General features: G+C 32.7%; 1 long non-coding RNA gene across 4 annotated transcripts in view; it reads right to left on the bottom strand.

Moving 5' to 3' along the window:
- The window catches only part of LOC144432457 (uncharacterized), a 46,162-nt gene extending 26,673 nt beyond the window's left edge, over positions 1 to 19,489 (bottom strand). The window contains exons 1-9 of one of the 4 annotated variants that reach the window (XR_013480699.1): positions 19,389 to 19,489; positions 18,530 to 18,591; positions 17,470 to 17,585; positions 15,364 to 15,403; positions 15,135 to 15,187; positions 14,625 to 14,766; positions 12,753 to 12,862; positions 7,928 to 8,042; positions 1,731 to 2,661 (exon numbers count right to left, since the gene is read on the bottom strand). This is a non-coding gene — a long non-coding RNA (uncharacterized LOC144432457). Of the gene's footprint in view, positions 1 to 1,730; positions 2,662 to 7,927; positions 8,043 to 12,752; positions 12,863 to 14,624; positions 14,767 to 15,134; positions 15,188 to 15,363; positions 15,404 to 17,469; positions 17,586 to 18,529; positions 18,592 to 19,388 lie in introns of those variants that run through there. The other 3 variants (XR_013480696.1, XR_013480698.1, XR_013480697.1) reach the window with 3 other exon arrangements.
- Positions 19,490 to 20,077: the final 588 nt, after the last annotated feature.

Here is a 20,077-nt window from a genome sequence, read left to right as displayed (position 1 = left end):
ATACTTACCGGAATTTCAGATTTGTCTCTGATTTCGTATTCTTTTAATTTCTCCAGTGCCTTCAAAATTTTGAGCCTGAGAAGCTAAGATATTAATAACAATATCTAAGCCTAAAACAATTTGTAAAAATATTTACATGTAATTTGTAGATTTTCCTTGCATCCGTCTTTTTCTAATTTTCTCAGTCCCTTCATAGTTCTGTGCCTGAGAAGCTAGAATAACAATAAAAGTATCTAAGCCTAATAAAAACCCTATTATTCCTAATGGCGGGAATGGGTCTAAATCTATCTATACCAAATAAAATATTAAAAACAAAAAAGCCATGGCGACCCTGTTAATACTTTTCTTCATTTGTCGGTGTCACGATATCCTGGTTCCTGTTGAAAATATCTAAAAAGTAGAAGAGAAATTAATGATTATGACAAACACAGATAGGAAAATATGGATACAGCATATTACGAAAAAAGCTTGATTAAATAATATTAAATATTCAATATCAGCAATAAACATAGTACTTCTTGCATTACTGTATCAGTATTAATATAATCAAAAAAGTATTATATCGAACTAAAATCAAAATGAACACTAGATAGGAGTAAGCCTGACTAATGAAACACTTGCAACATACTTACCGGAATTTCAGATTTGTCTCTGATTTCGTCTTCTTTTAATTTCTTCAGTGTCTTCAAAATTTTGTGCCTGTGAAGCTTAGATAACATTAACAATATCTAAGCCTAATAAAATTTGTAAGAATATTTACATTCAATTTGTAGATTTTCCTTGTATCATTCTTTTCCTATTTTCTTCATTGTTTCCTTGTATCAGTCTTTTCCTAATTTCCCTATTGCCTTCATAATTCTTTGCCTGAGAATCTAGAATACCATTAAAAATATCTAAGCCTAATAAAAACCCTATTATTCCTAATGGCGGGAATGGGTCTAAATCTATCTATACCAAATAAAATATTAAAAACAAAAAAGCCATGGCAACCCTGTTAATACTTTTCTTCTTTTGTCGGTGTCACGATATCCTGGTTCCTGTTGAAAATATCTTAAAAATAGAAGAGAAATAAATGATTATGACAAACACAGATAGGAAAATATGGATACAGCATATTACGAAAAAAGCTTTATTAAATTATTCAATATCAGCAATAAACATAGTACTTCGTGCATTACTGTATCAGTATTAATATAATCAAAAAAGTATTATATCGAACTAAAATATAAATGAACACTAGATAGGAGAAAGCCTGACTAATGAAACACTTGTAACATACTTACCGGAATTTCAAATTTGTCTCTGATTCCGTCTTTTTTCAATTTCTCTAGTGCCATCAAAATTCTGTGCCTGAGAATCTAAGATAATATTAACAATATCCAAGCCTAATAAAATTCGTTAAAATATTTACATGTAATTTGTAGATTTTCCTTGCATCCGTATTTTCTTAATTTTCCAAGTCCCTTCATAGTTCTGTGCCTGAGAAACTAGAATAACATTAAAAATATCTAAGCCTAATAAAAACCCTATTATTACTAATGGTGGGAATGGGTCTAAATCTATCTATACCAAATAAAATATTAAGAACAAAAAAGCCACGACAACCCTGTTAATACTTTTCTTCTTTTGTCGGTGTCATGATATCCTGGTTCCTGTTGAAAATATCTTAAAAGTAGAAGAGAAATTAATGATTATGACAAACACAGATAGGAAAATATGGATACAGCATATTACGAAAAAAGTTTTATTAATTAATATTAAATATTCAATATCAGCAATAAACATCATACTTCGTGCAATATTGTATCAGTATTATTATCTTCAGAAAAATATTATACCGACAAAAATCAAAATTAACACTATAGATGGCAAGCCCTGTTAATACTTTTCTTCCTTTGTCGTTGTCACGATATCTTGTTTACCTGTTGAAAATATCTCCAAAAATACAATATAAAATAATGAATATGACAAATAAGATAGATAGCTAAATATAGAAACAGCATATTACAAAAAAAGCTTATTAAAAAATATACAATATCAGTAATAAACGACAATATAATTAATAAATCAGTAATATACAATAACAGTTATAAAAATATAAAAATAACATAAAATGAAAGAATCATTTCAAACTTATCATAACAGGACATCAAACACAGGATTGCATTGCAGGGTGTTAGAATACAAATAACAATTGTATTTATTTTTCTGAGCTATGATTCAATTCATTAATAAATATACAATCAAAAATCCGTTTGCAATTATTCAGATTACATAAATATTTAGTTCCTCACGGGTCGACCCATGTCAAACTTCCGCATATAATTCTTTTACAGTGTGTATGACATTTTGGTATAGTTTTAAACAACAGTCTTATTTGATATAAAAGACATGTGTATCTGCTGCCCAATGCATTTGTTTGCGATCACATATTAGTAATCAGTGCACATACATACGAGCTTAAAGTACGTATGGCAATGAAATACAGTCTCAAACATCAGTCTATTTTTCTATATCAAAGTCTTGTGTGTGGACTCGATGCATTTGTTGGCTAGCACATCTCAGTTATGTTTAATAAAACTCTTCTTCTTATTCAAATAATTGAGTTGTATTTTCTTTTGAAAAACAGAAAGATTCGTCAAGTTCCATAATTGAAGAATCCTGTAAAAATATATATACATTTATTTCTTATGCACTTTTATAGTAGAGGAAGTAAATTATGAGCAACTTATTACGTATGATGAGGCTCTACAAGACGCCTATAACGTGTTGGGCGGTGACGCTGCGCGACATCAACTCCCTTAAGACTTATAACCTGCCAGTTTTCTCGATATTAACAACTACAAATCTTTGAATATGATTGAAGTCTGTTACTGGCAATGAAATATCCAGTCTACATGAACCAAAGTACGAGAAACGAATAATATGTGATGAAAAACGTCAAATAGTGTGCTGATAAAAATGATTATTGTAGAGGTCGAAACGCATAATGTAGAAGCCAAAACAATTAACCCTACTTTTCACATAAGCCAATATATTGGGACATCTGTCATACTCGGTCATAATGTATTGGGTTGCTAAAGTTTACGACCAACCCAAGTATGTCTACAACATACTTAATTCCAAAAGATGCAAACAATAGCAACATTAATTTATGCAATTTGAATAAACCCTATCATTTAACCAAAATATAAAACAAGCAAACAATCCGATTATTACAGCAATTAAATTAACACTACTTGAACGACAAACTTCCAATGCGAATTAATTTTTAAATAGCCGACCTGCAATGATCCGAAATAACTATAAACAAACAAGAATATGAGGAGACAAAACCGATACAAGATTTTGTTGAAGTCAACATGCCTCTTTTCTCCCCACGAACATAAGATGAATTGCCTTAAAGAGAGAAGTCTATGAGCGGTCATTCACCGAAAGTACAACGCCCGATAACTTTTGAAATAACCCCGGGTCAAATATATATACGGAAGAAAACAATTAATCTGTTGCTGAGGAAATAAATCTTAGTAGTAGTATGTGTAACATACTATTACATGCATGAGATGGCTTAAAAAAGATGGTATTTGATAGCATACGAGGTTTGCAGTGAAAGAGTACATTGTTTTACAACATAATATTTGATACAATAACGCATGAAGTGTATAACCATTTTTTCAACAATACATTAACGTCCATTACATTATACTAGAGATTCCAACTGAGAGATGTACCGATACCTTTTGTCGCCGATACCAATCCGACAACAACGATAAAACGACGATATTAATATTTTAAAGCAGAAATTGCCGACATTTACATGCTATGTAATTATTATCTTAGGTGTTCAGTCCAAACAAGTTAAAGTAACAGTTTGCAAGCATTATTCATGCCACACAATTTTTCAAATTTGAAAAAGCCATATTTCAGATAAAAAGAAATTAATGTTTTGGATCCTGCTACGTTTTTCGATTTAAATACATTGTACACTGATGTTAATTATATCGGTGTTCGGTTAGAAAACTCATCGATCATTCCAAGCAAAAAAATAATTTTTATATCAGTATTTCAACCTACTTTTTAAATTCACACTATAATATTATTTTTTTTTTAAACCAAGAGCAAAAAACTGTAAAATCAAAAACTATCATAAAGTCTTGACAACAAGAAAAATGAAAAAGTATGAAACGCAAAGAACTACAGAAACAAATGTTCGTAGAAATATGTAATGGACAGACGTTTTTCTTCTTTACAGGTATCCCATATTTTCCTCTTTATATTGTTAACGGCGTTTTATATTTTGTACTAAACTAAAAGAAGGTTTATTTGATTTGGGAGATTTGTTTTCTTTAATATTTATAGTCACGTTAACATATTTTAGAATTTTAAAACAATCGCACTACAAATAGGAGTTTCAGGATGTACCTACATGAAAGCCAGTAGAATCCGCATTTTTATTTTTTTAAAAGCTCAGACTGATATGATTTTGTCACAATTACATCCAACACGCGCCTTCAGTTAACAGTTAGCTGGACGTGTTTTATTCTTAAATATTCTAACACTCTCCAACATTAAAATTAGAAGCAAGTTAAAGTAGTAAAATGAGTTTATAAATGCCCACTTATTAGCAGAAGATCAGCTAAAATAGAAGAACACACGATTAAGCAAAGGCCTAAATAATATGGCTCGGCATGTGTGCAATGTAAATGAGATATTTACTGCCTTGCCAGCCTGATTGGGACTGTTTTCTATGCGCTGGAAAATATGAATATTCTATGTAAGCGTCAAGTATACAACAGTGCAGCCTACTACAGATTTAGCAACCAATCACAAGAAATACATTGGATACCCGACAGCCAGAGTGCACCTTCTGAAAAGGAGTCGGAACAACAACCGTTGGAATATCAAGCGCACAAACCGATTATAAACAGATCGAGCAATAATCAAACACATCAATTCAATCACAATCATAAACTATATGAAATATTTTGTACAGAGACAAAACAAAATGTAAAAGAAAAAACTAGCCTTGACAAAATGAAAAATTTGAAATGTTAGGAACTCCGGAAAAACGGCCCGCGAATGAACCCGAACGACTTTCGTGTACAAAATGACCACCTATTAGCGGAGGATGAGCTAAAAAGAAAAACATACGATTAAGCGAGGAGGGATTAATAAATATGACCTGGCATGCGTGCAGTGTAACTAAAATTTTTCTGGCTTGTCAGCTTGCTTAAAACAACTTAACTTGTTAACTTTTCTTTCAAAAATAAACCATTTCAATACACATATTAGAAACTATGAATATTTAGTGTCAGCGTCGGATAAATAACAATTCAGCTAATAAAACTGAACTAGACAGCAAACAACAGAAAATATCATTTTACTTCCTACAAGCATATTAAAAAGTTAATATTTAGGGTTGAAAATACGATTAAATTCCACGAGAAACTCAATGTTGGCTCGTGAGATACTAAGTAATTACTTTTCACCCAGTTATTTCTTTCTGGTCTTCCTGTATTATAATTTGTACAACCCTGCTGTTTGATTTACATTTTTTCCCACCAAAACTAAGTCGTGTCTAATGAAGAATATAAGGGAGACAAAATCCGAAAAGTAACTTGCGTTTTTTTATGAATCTGTTGCTGTGCAGCATTCAAACATCTGATCAAGCGTTTTCGTTATGGCGGAGATATAGTGTGAAGAATTTTGTGTAAAAAGGGGTGTTAGAAACAAGAATTTTGCAGTTCATTTACCTCTCTTCATTACATAGATTAAGATTTTTGCAAAATATCAATATATATATACAGCAATGCTCTGCAAAAGTACTCGCAATCTCTAATGAAAAACAAACTGATCAAGGTCGCTGCGACAAAATCAGAAAATTCTGAAAATTTACCTCCTGAAAGTCCTCATGTTGCGTGCTTTCAAATCTACCAATTTATTACGCTTCATCAGAGAATTAGAAGTGACCACTTCATTTCTTTCTTAAATTTGTGGAAACGTCCAACGCTTTTTTGTTGATACGTTTTCTTTCATTTCACCACTATTTAGCTTAACATTCTTACCTTGCATCTTTATTGTTTTACTCTTACAATAAACATCATTTAGCATTCACAAATGTATTTTTGTACGGCTAAGACATTAACGCGACAATGACATAGAAATAAATTATTTTTATTTATTAGAATTTTTTGTATTTAAATAAAAATTTACCAAAGACAAATCTGGGTCGGGCATTCAAGTTAACAACAGAATTCAATTCAATTCAACGAAAGCATTAATTTCAAAAAACACCACCGAATGCAGATTTCAATTTTTTTAATTATTCCTAACCCGAATCCTAACCCAAGCTGGACAACTACTAATTTGGTATTTTAAAGCTTTAAGTTTCAAGTTCAATTCAATGGAGGCATTTTTTTCAAATCAAATCTCTCATTTTTCAAAGAAACATTTACAACTGTGGTAATATACCTAAATAATTAGTATATTGCACTATACGTTTTTTCAAAAATATTGAATTATTTCGAACTTTTCCGACCCAGCGGGGAAAAATTTGAATATTCCATCAAATCGAGGATTGAATAAATAACTTAATTCAACAAAAAGTTGTGGTGGGACAATGTGGTATTCGAAAATGATAAATTTTACAAAAATTGATTGATTTCAGAAAAATATTTAAATATTTTGATCTAATTTCGGCTTGGGGGTTAAAATTTGAATGTACCAATAATTTTTCGAACTATGGCATTATGTGAACTATATGAACTATGTCAAGTTTTGAGTTTATGAATGACAGAAAATGTAATTTGATAAATTAGATATGAATTGTTATTTCAACAAATCTATTTGTACCTGTCTGCTCTAGCGAAAAGGCAACATCAAATAAAACAACACTCCGTAGATTTTCCAAATTCTAAATCCTAACCATTCCAAGCCTGTCGAACTCCTGCGCTATCCTGAAAGCTCCCGCCAAGCCCCATTGTACCAAATGGTTGTAATTGAGAGCCCAATTCCCGACTTTATAAAGGGGAAGCATAATTTCGTGCAAGGTTATAGAAAATTAAAAGATTCAGGTTGAAAATCCTTGGCTTTCCATAACAACCCAAGATGTTTCAAAGTCATAATCAGAAAGCATCTAAGGGCACTATCATATAAGCAGAAACACCAGAGCTCGCGACATCCGTGGAGATGACGGGTTCACTAAAACTTACAACTGTGCAACGCTATACAAACAGCAACGCTAATTTATTAGTTGTTGAAAGTTTAAATTTGAATATCTGAGATGAACTGTAGTTAAATTTGCATAATTAATAGATAATGTGATAAAAAAGTCCCATAATATAAAACTGTTTTAATTTAAAGGAACCTCGTCGAATCTCTGGAACAACACCAACAAACACCAAAAATTCGATTTAACCCTGGTTAATTAAAAACTACTGTTCTAGACTATTGAAAAACTGACAAAACGCTATGGCAACGAAATAAACCCATGAAGTACGAATACAATAAATACTATGAAATGAGGCCCGACCAATTGTATTAATGCAGCTGCAAATGCCCTCATTGCCTGTATTATAACCCCATTGATGGCGACTGGCGAATACGCCGATACTTGTCAAACGATGGAAGAATGCCCAAAAGGGAACATAACCCGCGTCTTTCCGGAAATTATGTATACGAAATTAACCAATTAGCAAAATTTATCGCATACCAGCTAAAAACTGCACACTCGCCCGTGAACTAGAGGGTGGAAACCATTGCATTACATGACTCTACGAAATTATAAAAAAAAAATGGGCGAAATATTTTGGACATCTTGTGAGAATAATTCACATATTTGCAGCTCTTCATGACTAGCGGGATTTAACATCATATATTAGTTTATACCGGACAAAATATGAATTGAAAGATTTATAAGATTACATACTTGCTCTTTACTCTCTAGACTAAATAGGCTTCCATCTAACTCTGTGATGCACCATACTATTAACACTGTCGATTCCGTTTGATGCAATGACTTTTTCAAGCAGTGTTTTAGAAAACTGAAAATAAATATATGGTTTCATTATCAAGTTTTGGAGTCATAAATCCCCAAAAAATGCTGTTCGACAAAGGTAAAGCAAAGGTAATCTTTTAATAAAAATACATAAAAATATCAATTTAATGCCATATTATGTGCATACCGAGTCCATCTTACTTTAGGTGGAACTAAATTTCGTTGACCTAAGACATTATCAAGTTATTTAATTCACAAGACAGAAATACAGAGAAGAGATATAGTTAAAATAAATAAATGTTCACTCATTTTATCTAACTGATACATACTGAGTTGCGTGCACAGAATTTAAGCCATTATAACGTCGTATTTTGTATTTTGCACATCGAAAAATTCCCATTCGATATATTTCTTTATAATTCCCGTGCAATGTTAAAAATGTCAATATAAAAAATTGGCTGCAAAAATAGCCAAATTAGTTGAGGTGATAAATGGCTAAAATCATGTCATAATCATATTCCCGTTTCTATTCGCGCGGTTGGGAAACAACATTGTTCCTACCTAACGAGGCTAATACCGCGAACACGATCACTCCAAGCAAAAAATAATTTTCATGTCAGTATTTCAACCTACTTTTTAAAACCTTCTGGAATAGAATAAAAGTTAATTATCTTGAAAATATCAGTCTACATTTAGCCGATATCGATACGAATTGCCGATATTACCGATACCCGATACCTTTTACCGAAAGCTTTTTAAATTAGTTTTGAAAAGCACTGACTGTATAACGACATTGATCATTTTAATCATTCCAAACCGAAATTGAAATAAATGAAAAGTCAATTTACCGCAATTAATGATAAAATAAAACAAGTAAATAATACACGATAGTTATATGAACATTTGTCAAAAAATTACTATTCAAGGCAAAAAATAATATTGCAAAATGAACATATCATATTGGGTTAGTTTAGCTGTCCTCAGTTAATATTTGGACGTGATTCGACTTAAAATCCTTCTAATTTGAATCGAGCAATAAAATTAACGCGAATATCAGAACATAACCCGTAAGTTCAAATGACATTATATTTTCATGGCATCGTGATACCAAAACAAGTTTATATATGACCTATTATTAGGGGGGAAAAGGAGAACAAACGATAAGCGAGAGACTCAAGTAGAAAATGCGTGTAAAAATTCACACTATAATATTATGGTCTTTTTTGAACCCAGAGCTAAAAACTGTAAAAAAAAATCATAAAGTCTTGACAACAAAAAGAAATGAAAAAGTATGAAACGCAAAGAACTGCAGAAAATGTTCGTAGAAATATAAAATGGACGGACATTTTTCTTCTTTACAGGTATCCCATATTTTCCTCTTTATAATGTTAACGGCGTTCTATAAATTTATACTAAACCCAAAGAGGGTTTATTTGATTTGGGAGATTCGTTTTCTATAATATTTATAGTCACGTTAACATATTTTAAAATATGATTTTAATTAAAGCAATCGCACTAAAAATAAGAGTTTAAATATGTACCTACATGAAAGCCATCAGTAGAATTTGCATTTTTATTTTTTTTAAAAGCTCAAACTTGTATAATTTTGTCACAATTACATCCAACAAGCGCCTTCAGTTAACAGTTGATTGGACGTGTTTTATCCTAAAATATTCTAACACTCTCCATCTTCAAAATTAGAAGCAAGTTGAGAGGGAAAAACGAGTTTATAAATGTCCTAAAATAGAAGAACAAACGATTAAGCAAAAGCTTAAATAATATGACTCGGCATGTGTGCAATGTAAATAGGATATTTTATGCCTTGTCAGCCTGTTCGGGACTGTTTTCTATGCGCTGGAAAATATGAATATCCAGTGTAAGCGTAAAATATACAACAGTGCAGCCTAGAACAGATTTAGCAACCAATCACAAGAAATCTTTTTTTTTTACTACATTGAATACCCGACAACCAGACTGCACCTTCTGAAAAGGAGTCAGAACAACAACCGTTGGAATATCGAGCGCACAAACCGAGGATAAACAGATCGAGCAATAATCAAACACAGCAATTTGATAACAATTATAAACTATATGAAATATTTTGTACAGGGACAAAACAAAATGTGAAATAAAAAACTAGCCTTGACAAAATGAAAAATTTGAAATGTTAGAAACTCTGGAAAAACGGCTCAAGAATGAACCTGAACGGCTTTCGTGATTATTGCTGCATTGTATTGTATTAGCACTTAATAGCAGAGGATCAGCTAAAAAAGAAAAACATACGATTGAGCGAGGAATTAATAAATATGACCTGGCATGCGTGCAGTGTAACTAAAATTTTTCTAGCTTGTCAGCTTGCTTAAAACATTTTAATTTTTCGTTCAAAAATAAATCATTTCAACACACATATTAGAAACTATTAATATTCAGTGTCAGCGTCGGAAAAATAACAATTCAGCTAATAAAACAGAACTATTCTAAAGTATTCGCAATCCCTAATGAAGAACAAACTGATCAGTGTCGTTGCGACAAAATCAGAAAATTCTGAAGATTTGATAAAAAGTCCTCATGTTGCGTGTTTTCGAATCTACCAATTTACTACGCTTCATCGGAGAATTAGAAGTGACCATTTCATTTATTTCTTAAATTCGTGGAAAAATCCAGCGCTTTTTTGTTAATACATTTTCTTTCATTACCCCACTATTTAGCTTAACATTCTTACTTTGCATTTTACTGTTTAACTCGAAAGTAAAATACAATTCACATCATTTAGCATTCACAAATGTATTTTCGTACGACTAAGACATTCACACGACAATGACTTAGAAATAAATTATTATTTATCAGAATTTTTGTATTTAAATAAAAATTTACCAAATACAAATCTGGGTTGGGCATTTAAGTTAACAACAGATTTAAATTCAATTCAACGAAAGCATTTATTTCAAAAAACACCCCTGAATGCAGATTTCAAATTTTTCAATTTCTCCTAACCCGAAACCTAACCCAAGCCGGACAACCACTAATTTGTTAACGACGGATTTAAATTCAATTCAATGAAAGCATTAATTTCAAATCAAATCTCTCATTTTTCAAAAAAACTTTTCCGATCTAGCGGGGAAATATTTGAATATTCCATTAAATCGAGGACTAATATAAACAAGAGAGCTGTGCTCAAATATTTGGACACGTCACAAGGTGTCGCTATTTTTTATTCCGACACATAAAAAACGCGAATCTTTGAGGTCCACAGAAATAATTGAAATAAGTAAAAGTAATAGCCTTCTGGCAAAAAAATCAATCTTTAACCACTGAAAATTTCAAAGCAATTGTTCAGTATTCGTAAAGAAAAGCGATTTCATCATGACGAAAGAGATAAATACTAACATAAACAACAACAAAATATTGAAACGATCGTTATGTACACTGACGTGTCCAAAAACTTAATTCAACAAAAACTTGCGGTGGCAAAATGTGGTATTCGAAGATGGTAAATTTTACAAAAATTGATGGATTTCAGAAAAATATTAATTATTTCGATCTAATTTCGGCATGGGGGTTGAAATTTGAATGTACCAAAAATTTTTCGAACTATGACATTATGTGAACTATATGAACTATGTCAAGTTTTGGGTTTATGAATGACCGAAAATGTAATTTGATAAATTAGATATGAATTAGATATATATTCAAACAAATCTATTCGTACCTGTCTGCTCTAGCGATATGGCAACATCAAATAAAATAATACACCGTAGATTTTCCAAATTCTGAACCCTAACCATTCCAAGCCTGTCGAACTCCTGCGCTATCCTAAAAGCTCCCGTCAAACCCCATTGTACCAGATGGTTGAAATTAGGTGCCCAATTAAGACTTTATAAAGGGGAAGCATAATTTCGTGCAAGGTTATAGAAAATGAAAGGATTCAGGTTGAAAATTCTTAGTTTGCCAAGTCATAAGCAGAAAGCATCAAAGGGCACTATCATATAAGCACAAACACCAAAGCTCGCGACATCCGTGGAGATGACGGGTTCACTAAAACTTACAACTGCGCAACGCTATACAAACAGCAACGCTAATTTATAAGTTGTTGAAAGTGTAAGTTTAAATATCTGGGATGAATTGTAGTTAAATTTGCATAATTAGTAGACGCTGGGATAGAAATTCCCATAATAGAAAACTTGCTTTAATTTGAAGGAAGCTCATCGAACCCCTGTTACTCCAACAAAAAAACACAAAAGTCGATTGAACCCTGGTTAAAAACTACTCTTCTAGACTATTGAAAAACTAACAAAACGCTATGGCAACGAAATAAACCCATAAAGTACGAATACAATAAATACTATAAAATGAGGCCCGACTAATTGTATTAATGCAGCCGCAATTGCCCCATTGCCAGTAATATAACCCGATTGCTGGCGGACTGCCGCATACTTTGATACTTGTCAAACGATGGGAGAACGCCGAAAAGAAACATAACCCGCGGCTTTTCCGGGAATTGTGCATACGAAACTAACAAAGCTGGAACATTTATTGCATACCAGCTAAAAACTGCACACCTCCCGTGAACTAGCGGGTGGAACCATTGCATTATATGACTTTACGAAATTATATAAATAAAATTGGGCGGAATAATATGGACATCTTGTGAGGATAATTCAAATATTTGCAGTTCTTCCTGACTAGCGGGATTTAACATGATATATCAGTTTATACCTGACAAAATATGAATTGAAAGATTTATAAGATTTCAGACTTGCTCTTTACTCTTTACACTATATAGGCTTCCATCTCACTCCGTGAGGCACCAGACTAATAACAATGTCCGTTTGATGCAATGACTCTTTCAAGCAGTGACTTAGAAAACTGAAAATAAATATTTAGTTTCATTATCAAGTTTTGGAGTTACAAATCACAAAAAAATGCTTATTAACAGTAAAGGTAAGCTTATATTAAAAATACATAAACAATATTATTTTAACCACGTGGAAATGCCATTATTGCCGATTTATTCATGGGTTAGTATCAATTAAAAAAGTGTTTTAACAAAGTTGAGTTACGTGAACATTCAACAGTATTGTAGTGATTACCAATTTACAAATTATTTAACACAAAAGTAACACCGACACGATCTAAAATTAAACGCATGGAAATGTCCAACTATCCGCTTCAAAAATATCGCACCCCGGGGTCAATAATGATGGTATTGTTCGCCTAAAATTGGGACCGTAATTTACAAACTGTGATAGAAATCCTACACAGAAGATAGAAATCATAATAAAATTAATTTGTGTTGTGAATGCACTTGTTGTACGTGATTGTGAACTCACAATCATGTCCGAAATATAAAAACTACGATATCCGCCGTGATAATTAATATTTACTAGTGGATAAAAAAGTGCTTTAAATATAGTCTAACAATATTAATTGGATTGTCGGCCGCCAAAACGATCGCAGTGACAAATAATTCACTGAGGCCTTCGATTACGACAAAATTATGAAATAAAAAAGCCACACTGTTCAAGTAAAATCCGAAAAAAAAAGTATTGTCACGGCGATGGTTTCGGCGGCCGACATCCCAATTGATGTCGTTCAAAATGACAATACTGATTATTCGGTGTCCGTTAAAAATATTCGATTAACTCGATTAAAAAATACGATTTTGCCCGCCAGTGATCACGGCGCAAGTAAATAATCATTGAATGGAAATAAAACCATTATGACACTACTGACATCTCTCTTAAATTAATTTTCCCGAATTTTTGATGTTTTATTTCCAAATGCGGGTACCCGCTGACTACGGATTAATAGTCGACGTTTAAAATACGACTTGTAAAATATTCACCAACACCATCAGGCAAAGAGAGACGGGCTACAACGTAACCTCCATTGAAAAATCCTGGCTGCACCCCTTGATGCGGCAATATTTAAAATGCGGTATTTATTGGCTTAATTGTGTTCAATGAAACCTGCAGTTGCGACGACTTACGTCTTACGACAATATAAAATCATTACAACTCAAAAGTACCGCGTCAATCAGCGGGCTTGAAATGAAGAACAATGAAACCAAGTGTAACAACACTGAATCCGCCCCGCCGCAGGCCTGTCACTCTGATTATTTTTAAGGTTTCACCGTTTGAAATATCCCAAGATATAGACAAAATACGAACGATTGTAATTTAAATTATTGCGAAAAAAAATCAATCGATATATTTTGCATTAATTATTTTATATATCGTCACATACCGAGAAAACGTCGTATGCGGCTCCATAGGTAGTTAGTTGCAAAATAGACAAAAGGTACATCGCGTGAATAATTTACTGTGTTTCGATTTCAGTTACTATTATGGCATATATTTTAAAGAAATCCTAACATAACATCAAATTTTGTGATTTACAATGTCTAAAAAGCGTTTTCAATCTGCTGCGAGACTGCTAAAACAAAACTTATGGTGATATCTTCCGTTTTATATTTTAATTTTAATATTTTATAATGCCGCAATCAAGAAATTGGGTTGCGGATTCACCTCTTTATCATTTATTTCTTCACCGATTTTTATAATATAGTATTCTAACTTGTTTGTGATTAATGTAAATTAGAAAGATTCAGAAGATTTTAAAAACATACCTGCTCTTTAGACTCGATGTATCCACCTCTCTCAGTGATGCATAATCGGACAAATAACTCCGCATGTCTTTTGATGTATAATGATAAACTGTCTTTTCCGCTTTCAAGTTTCAGAAAGCTGAACTTTATGCGAGATAATGAACTGCAAGTAAATTTTGTATAATATTGATTTGAATAAATATAGTTGTTCGAACTAAGTCATTATTAATTTTTAGATTTATAAGTTACGGAAAATGTAATTTGACAGGAGCACAGAGAAGCTATGCTTATACTTTGGATACATAAAATAAAAATATTAATTTTCAGTTCATTGACAAATTATTCAGATTTCCCCCTTATTTACTAACATTATTTTGGAATGATCTGTCAGTTTATAATATTGCAACACATAATATAAATTATATTTATATTCATTCAAAAGCACGTTGAAAATACGGCTATTAAGAAATGTAAATATCAAAAAAAAGCCGGAAAAGATAAAATTTAACAAATATTTCTGTTTCTAATTACCTTTACGCCCCTCAAAAAAATTGTCCACGCTCTTGTGAAAAGCTGTGCTTATCCTAAAGATACAAGGACGACAACTTGTACTGATATTCATTTACGTTCATTCTATATTATTTGCAGATTTTCAATATTATAAATATTACTTATTCGGAATGATCTGTCAGTGTGCTATGTTGTATCTCATTATCTGAATCTTAACTAGTAAATTATTTATTAGTGTGTTATATTTTACCTTCAAGTTCTCTATAGTCTTTCCTTCCCATCCCAGAGACCTGAAAATATACATCTATAAATAAATTGATGCCATCTATAAATGCCAAAGACATTTTAGACATTATATATATAAATATAAGAACATGACAGATCATGACTAGGGAATAAACGATAGCAAAATAAGGAATATATTCCCAGATTCAAACGCTTATGAACATAAGGCTACTAGCAATATAGATATAGGCTGACTATAGTAGATTTACAATTTGCGGGATCTCATGTATATAGTAACCTTCGAAATTTTAGTTTTCGACACAAATCCCATTGTTAACCAGTACTAAAGGGTGTACGATTCCCGGTTATATTGATGCATATTGGTGCACTTGATTCTACTCACTCATATAATATCGTTATTGGAAACTTAATGCGATTTTAGTTCGAAACACATGTGAACACGAATGTCATGGTTAACTAGTACCAAAGGGGGTAAGATACACGATTAATCAAGTCAAGACAAGTTTTTTTTTCCAACCAGTAATAAGTATCACAACCATAAAATACGACACGAAGAAAATTTACACCGTTTGTCTTGGGTAAGGGACGTAGCGGGGAACCAAACTGGTTATCGAGCAGCGACACCAAAGTTCCTAATATCTAATTGAAAACGTAAGAATTCTAGAATTTTGAAACTACTATATCTTATATTGACGGGGAGTGACGTATATGAAAGAGACCATTCAGTAGAAATTATATAGGAGAGTTTATTATATTAATTAAGCTCTTTTCAATATACATGATTAGGCATAACATGACATGACCCGCACTAACAATGGGGAAAATAGGACACACATTACTATTTCTCTATTTTTAAATAGACATGAACATGGATGGTATGATAACATAGGACTTTTACCAAGGGGATAAGAACCAAAAAGGAGTTTACACTTGGTTGAATATAATTTATACAGTATCGTTTTTGGAAAATTTAGTTGAAACACGAGTTCTTTAAGGTCTAAGATTAACGGCTATCTTAATTCACATAGTATGACTCACTCTGATCATTATTGGAAATTTGGGACGATTCCAGTTTGAACTAGTTGGGAACATCATTGGCATGAATATCAACTGTGAACTACCCGAGCGTACAGGTCACAATGAACCACAGTTACATTAAAAAAATTAGCCTGATTACTTTATATAGTATGTTAGTTAGTGTCAACTACCATTTGTATTCATCAGATTAATGAAAAAGATCAGGACTACGGTTTCAAAAATGTCAGACATACTAGTATATATAGGCATCCTATGATAAACAACAAGTTAAACAATAAGTTTTAATATTCGCATGGTTATTAAGTTGGGGTTGTGTTTTAACCGAATTGCACTTAACGAGGCATAGTTCAAACTCTTCCAGTATCTCTGCAGATATACACTGCTGAACTAAAAGTATCACTATGAAAAAAATTCACTGTTTGTCGTAATCACAACGTGACACCCTATTGCGGTGAAACGCTTTTTATTTATGCTGGCCTAATAACCTTTAAATAGACTGACTTTTCAAGATAGTAATTGGCCTTTTGGTTTGGACGATTAAACGAAACGACAGCAGATGGGACAACACAGCAGTTAGCCCCTGCGCTGTATTGACTATGGTATTATTCACCGGATATTGCTACAGTTAATTCTTAGGACAGAATATTTAATTCCGCGATTCTACGTAATGAGCATGGTTTGGTTTAACAGATTTTGCCATAAACAATTATGAGCGCGCATTGGTGGCCAAACTGACAAAAATAAGACCAATTTAATGCATTCCTGTATCTCGACTATTGGGCGGGAACGGAAAAAAGCTTAATTTTTATTTCTAAAACATGGCCCTAGCCTTATTCACGCGGCCGACTCAATAGCCAGAATAAAACGGTAGTTGTGCGAATCATGTTATGATGAACTTTTGAGATTGTAATTTTTAGAAAATTTCATTTGACACACAAACCAAAACTGAGCTCATACTCAATATATTGAACATAATATTTGTCTGTAGATTTCCCGAAAAAAATACAATATATCATTCATTTATACTATAGACATCTAAAATGAAAAGATTTCAAATGATTTGGTTACATACTTGCTTTTCAGACTTGATAGGCCTCCATCTCACTCAGTGATAAAAAGCTGGCTCTTGACGAATTTCTTTTGGTACAATGATAAATTGTCCTGTCAACTTTCAAGCAGTGTTTTAAGCTGAAAATCAATATATATGTCATGATTTTGTGCAAGCCAATTCCAAATTTGATTCAAACTAAATTTCGTTGAGCAAACTATGTCATTAGGTAGTTAATTCACACAAATGCTATTTGACAGAGACACTGCAAAGCAAAAAATATACGTTAGTTTCAATAAAATACGTAACGGGTAAATTTAGACGAATAAAATTTATTCAGGATTGCCATTAAATTTCAAATATTATAGATTACCATAAAAATTGCTTTTCATCGACTCTACAGTTACAGGTATTTGTAATCATTCAATTTCATAAATTAAGCTTAATATTTTATAACATATCAGGTGTAGTTTTCAAACTGCACGAGTTGCAAATATTACAATAACGGTAAAATACCCAATGAACTTTTATACCTGTTTCATGAAGTATATGACTAATTACCTCTGATCAGTAACTTGTAGAATTATCACATTGTTCACGGTGGGGATCGCAAAGTGGAGATCGCTATCCAGCAGAAAAGCGAGCAACGAATTTCAGGGGTCGCAAAGAGTACACCAATTTGATACAAGGTATTATATTTATAGTACTATTTTGGACTTCTGCTTCAAAACACAATTATTAAAACTTGTGCAAAATCTAAATATTAAATTTCGATAGAATGCACAGGATAAAATAAGCGGCATAACAATGTTGGCTCGCATCGAACTATTTATCATTTTAAACGTGAACGTGGGTCTTACTTTTTTGGAATTTTGATTCGGAAGACAATTATTTAAACTTGTGAAAATATAAATCTCGAGGGAAAACACACGATCAAATATGTGGCATAACGATGCCGACTTTGATCGCAAGACCCGAGACGCGGTGCGCTCGCATCTAATTGTTTAGCATTCTAAACGAAAACAGTGGTGTACAGGAATAAAATAGGCGAAAAAGTCAAATAAAATGTTTAAATGATATTTACTTGTATTATTCCTCGTTCGTTACTTTGTGTCTTTGAATCTTCAACCTTTAATAGTTTTGCATCTGAAAAAAGTTAAAATATTGATAAATAAACTTTTGCAGAACTGTAGCTAGCATATTCAATGAACAGCGGGGCTGAATCTATCGGATTTTCTGCACAAAGCTCCCGCCACGTTTTAAAATGACATATTAGTAATTATCAATTTGGGGGTAGGAACGATTTATAAATTTGAATTTACAGCACAATCTGCATTCCTAACTTAAACTACCGAGATGGCGCACAACCTGAACCCTAACCAGGTACACATACTGTGTTCAGGTTGTGCGCCATCTCGGTAGTTTAAGTTAGGAATGCAGATCGTGCTGGAAATTCAAGATGACGCACAACTTGAACCCTAACCAGGTACACATACTGTGTTCAGGTTGTGCGCCATCTTGGTACGAATACTATGGGAGCACCCTATACACAATAAAATATGAAAGTGGAAAGGCTACGCGAATCTCTAATAAACCATTGATTTTGCGCTACATTTGCGAAAGTTTTGAAAGTTATGCAATACATTCATGTAAATCTTGTCCTGTTGAATGCAGCTTACCTAGTGACGTAGATTAGTATATTACGTTTGAGTTTCTTAATATGATAAGTTTATGTATTGCCATATAGCTTTAAAGTTCGATGGAACCCGATGTTAGTGAGTTCGATGCAAAAGAGAATCACCCACCAATCAAGACTTCTGTATTAGGTTAATAATTCCAATTCGTGTAGGCCCGAAAACCTCTAATTTACCACTTATACAATAGAAAAATGAAAGCAATAGAATAGCAATGAAAACAATAGGTATAAAGAACATTTAGCTCACCTGAATATTGTTTCGAACTCGCTGTCATAACCCAACAGTCAGCTTATCCATACATCCTACCAGAATCAAACCTTATCCTACGACGAACATTTGTGACTGCGATGTCGCTTGTGGCTTCCCGCGCACAAATATTTGACGAAAAAAGCTAACTGATTGTTGTAATCAAATAATTTTAACTGATTACTTTGATTACTCCAGATTGCCGTTACGAGCCGATCACGTTTCTAACGCGTGATCTCAAAGTTGCACAATGAAGATGACGGTTGGGATTTGCTTCATACATTTTCTGATCGCACAATACCTAGTTCATAGTATTTTCGGGGGTGTTTATCTCGGTGACCGTACATTTCAACCCACGTACATTTGAACCATGTACATTTGAACCCATGTGTATATCCGCGGGTTCAATCTATATGCGGGTGCTAAAACCCATGGGTTAGGGTTAGTATGGGTTCAAACGACCGTAAAACAAAAAAAATCCATAAGTGCAATAGTACGCAGGTGCAATTGTCGTGGATTCAAATGTACACGGGTTCAGATGTAATGGAACCGTTCATCTCAGATCTCACATTTTTACATCAGTGACGGGAGCTTAGTACAAAGAATCCAGCATTTCCATTATATTTGTCTTTTCATATTTGTCGAGTAAACGCGCACGTGGATGTCATCAAAAATGTAACCTTCCTTCC

This window comes from Styela clava, chromosome 15 (genome assembly GCF_964204865.1).
Source record: "Styela clava chromosome 15, kaStyClav1.hap1.2, whole genome shotgun sequence".
Lineage (NCBI taxonomy): Eukaryota > Metazoa > Chordata > Ascidiacea > Stolidobranchia > Styelidae > Styela > Styela clava.
The sequence above is the reverse complement of the archived record's forward strand: the minus strand, read 5'-3'. Positions and strand labels throughout refer to the sequence as shown.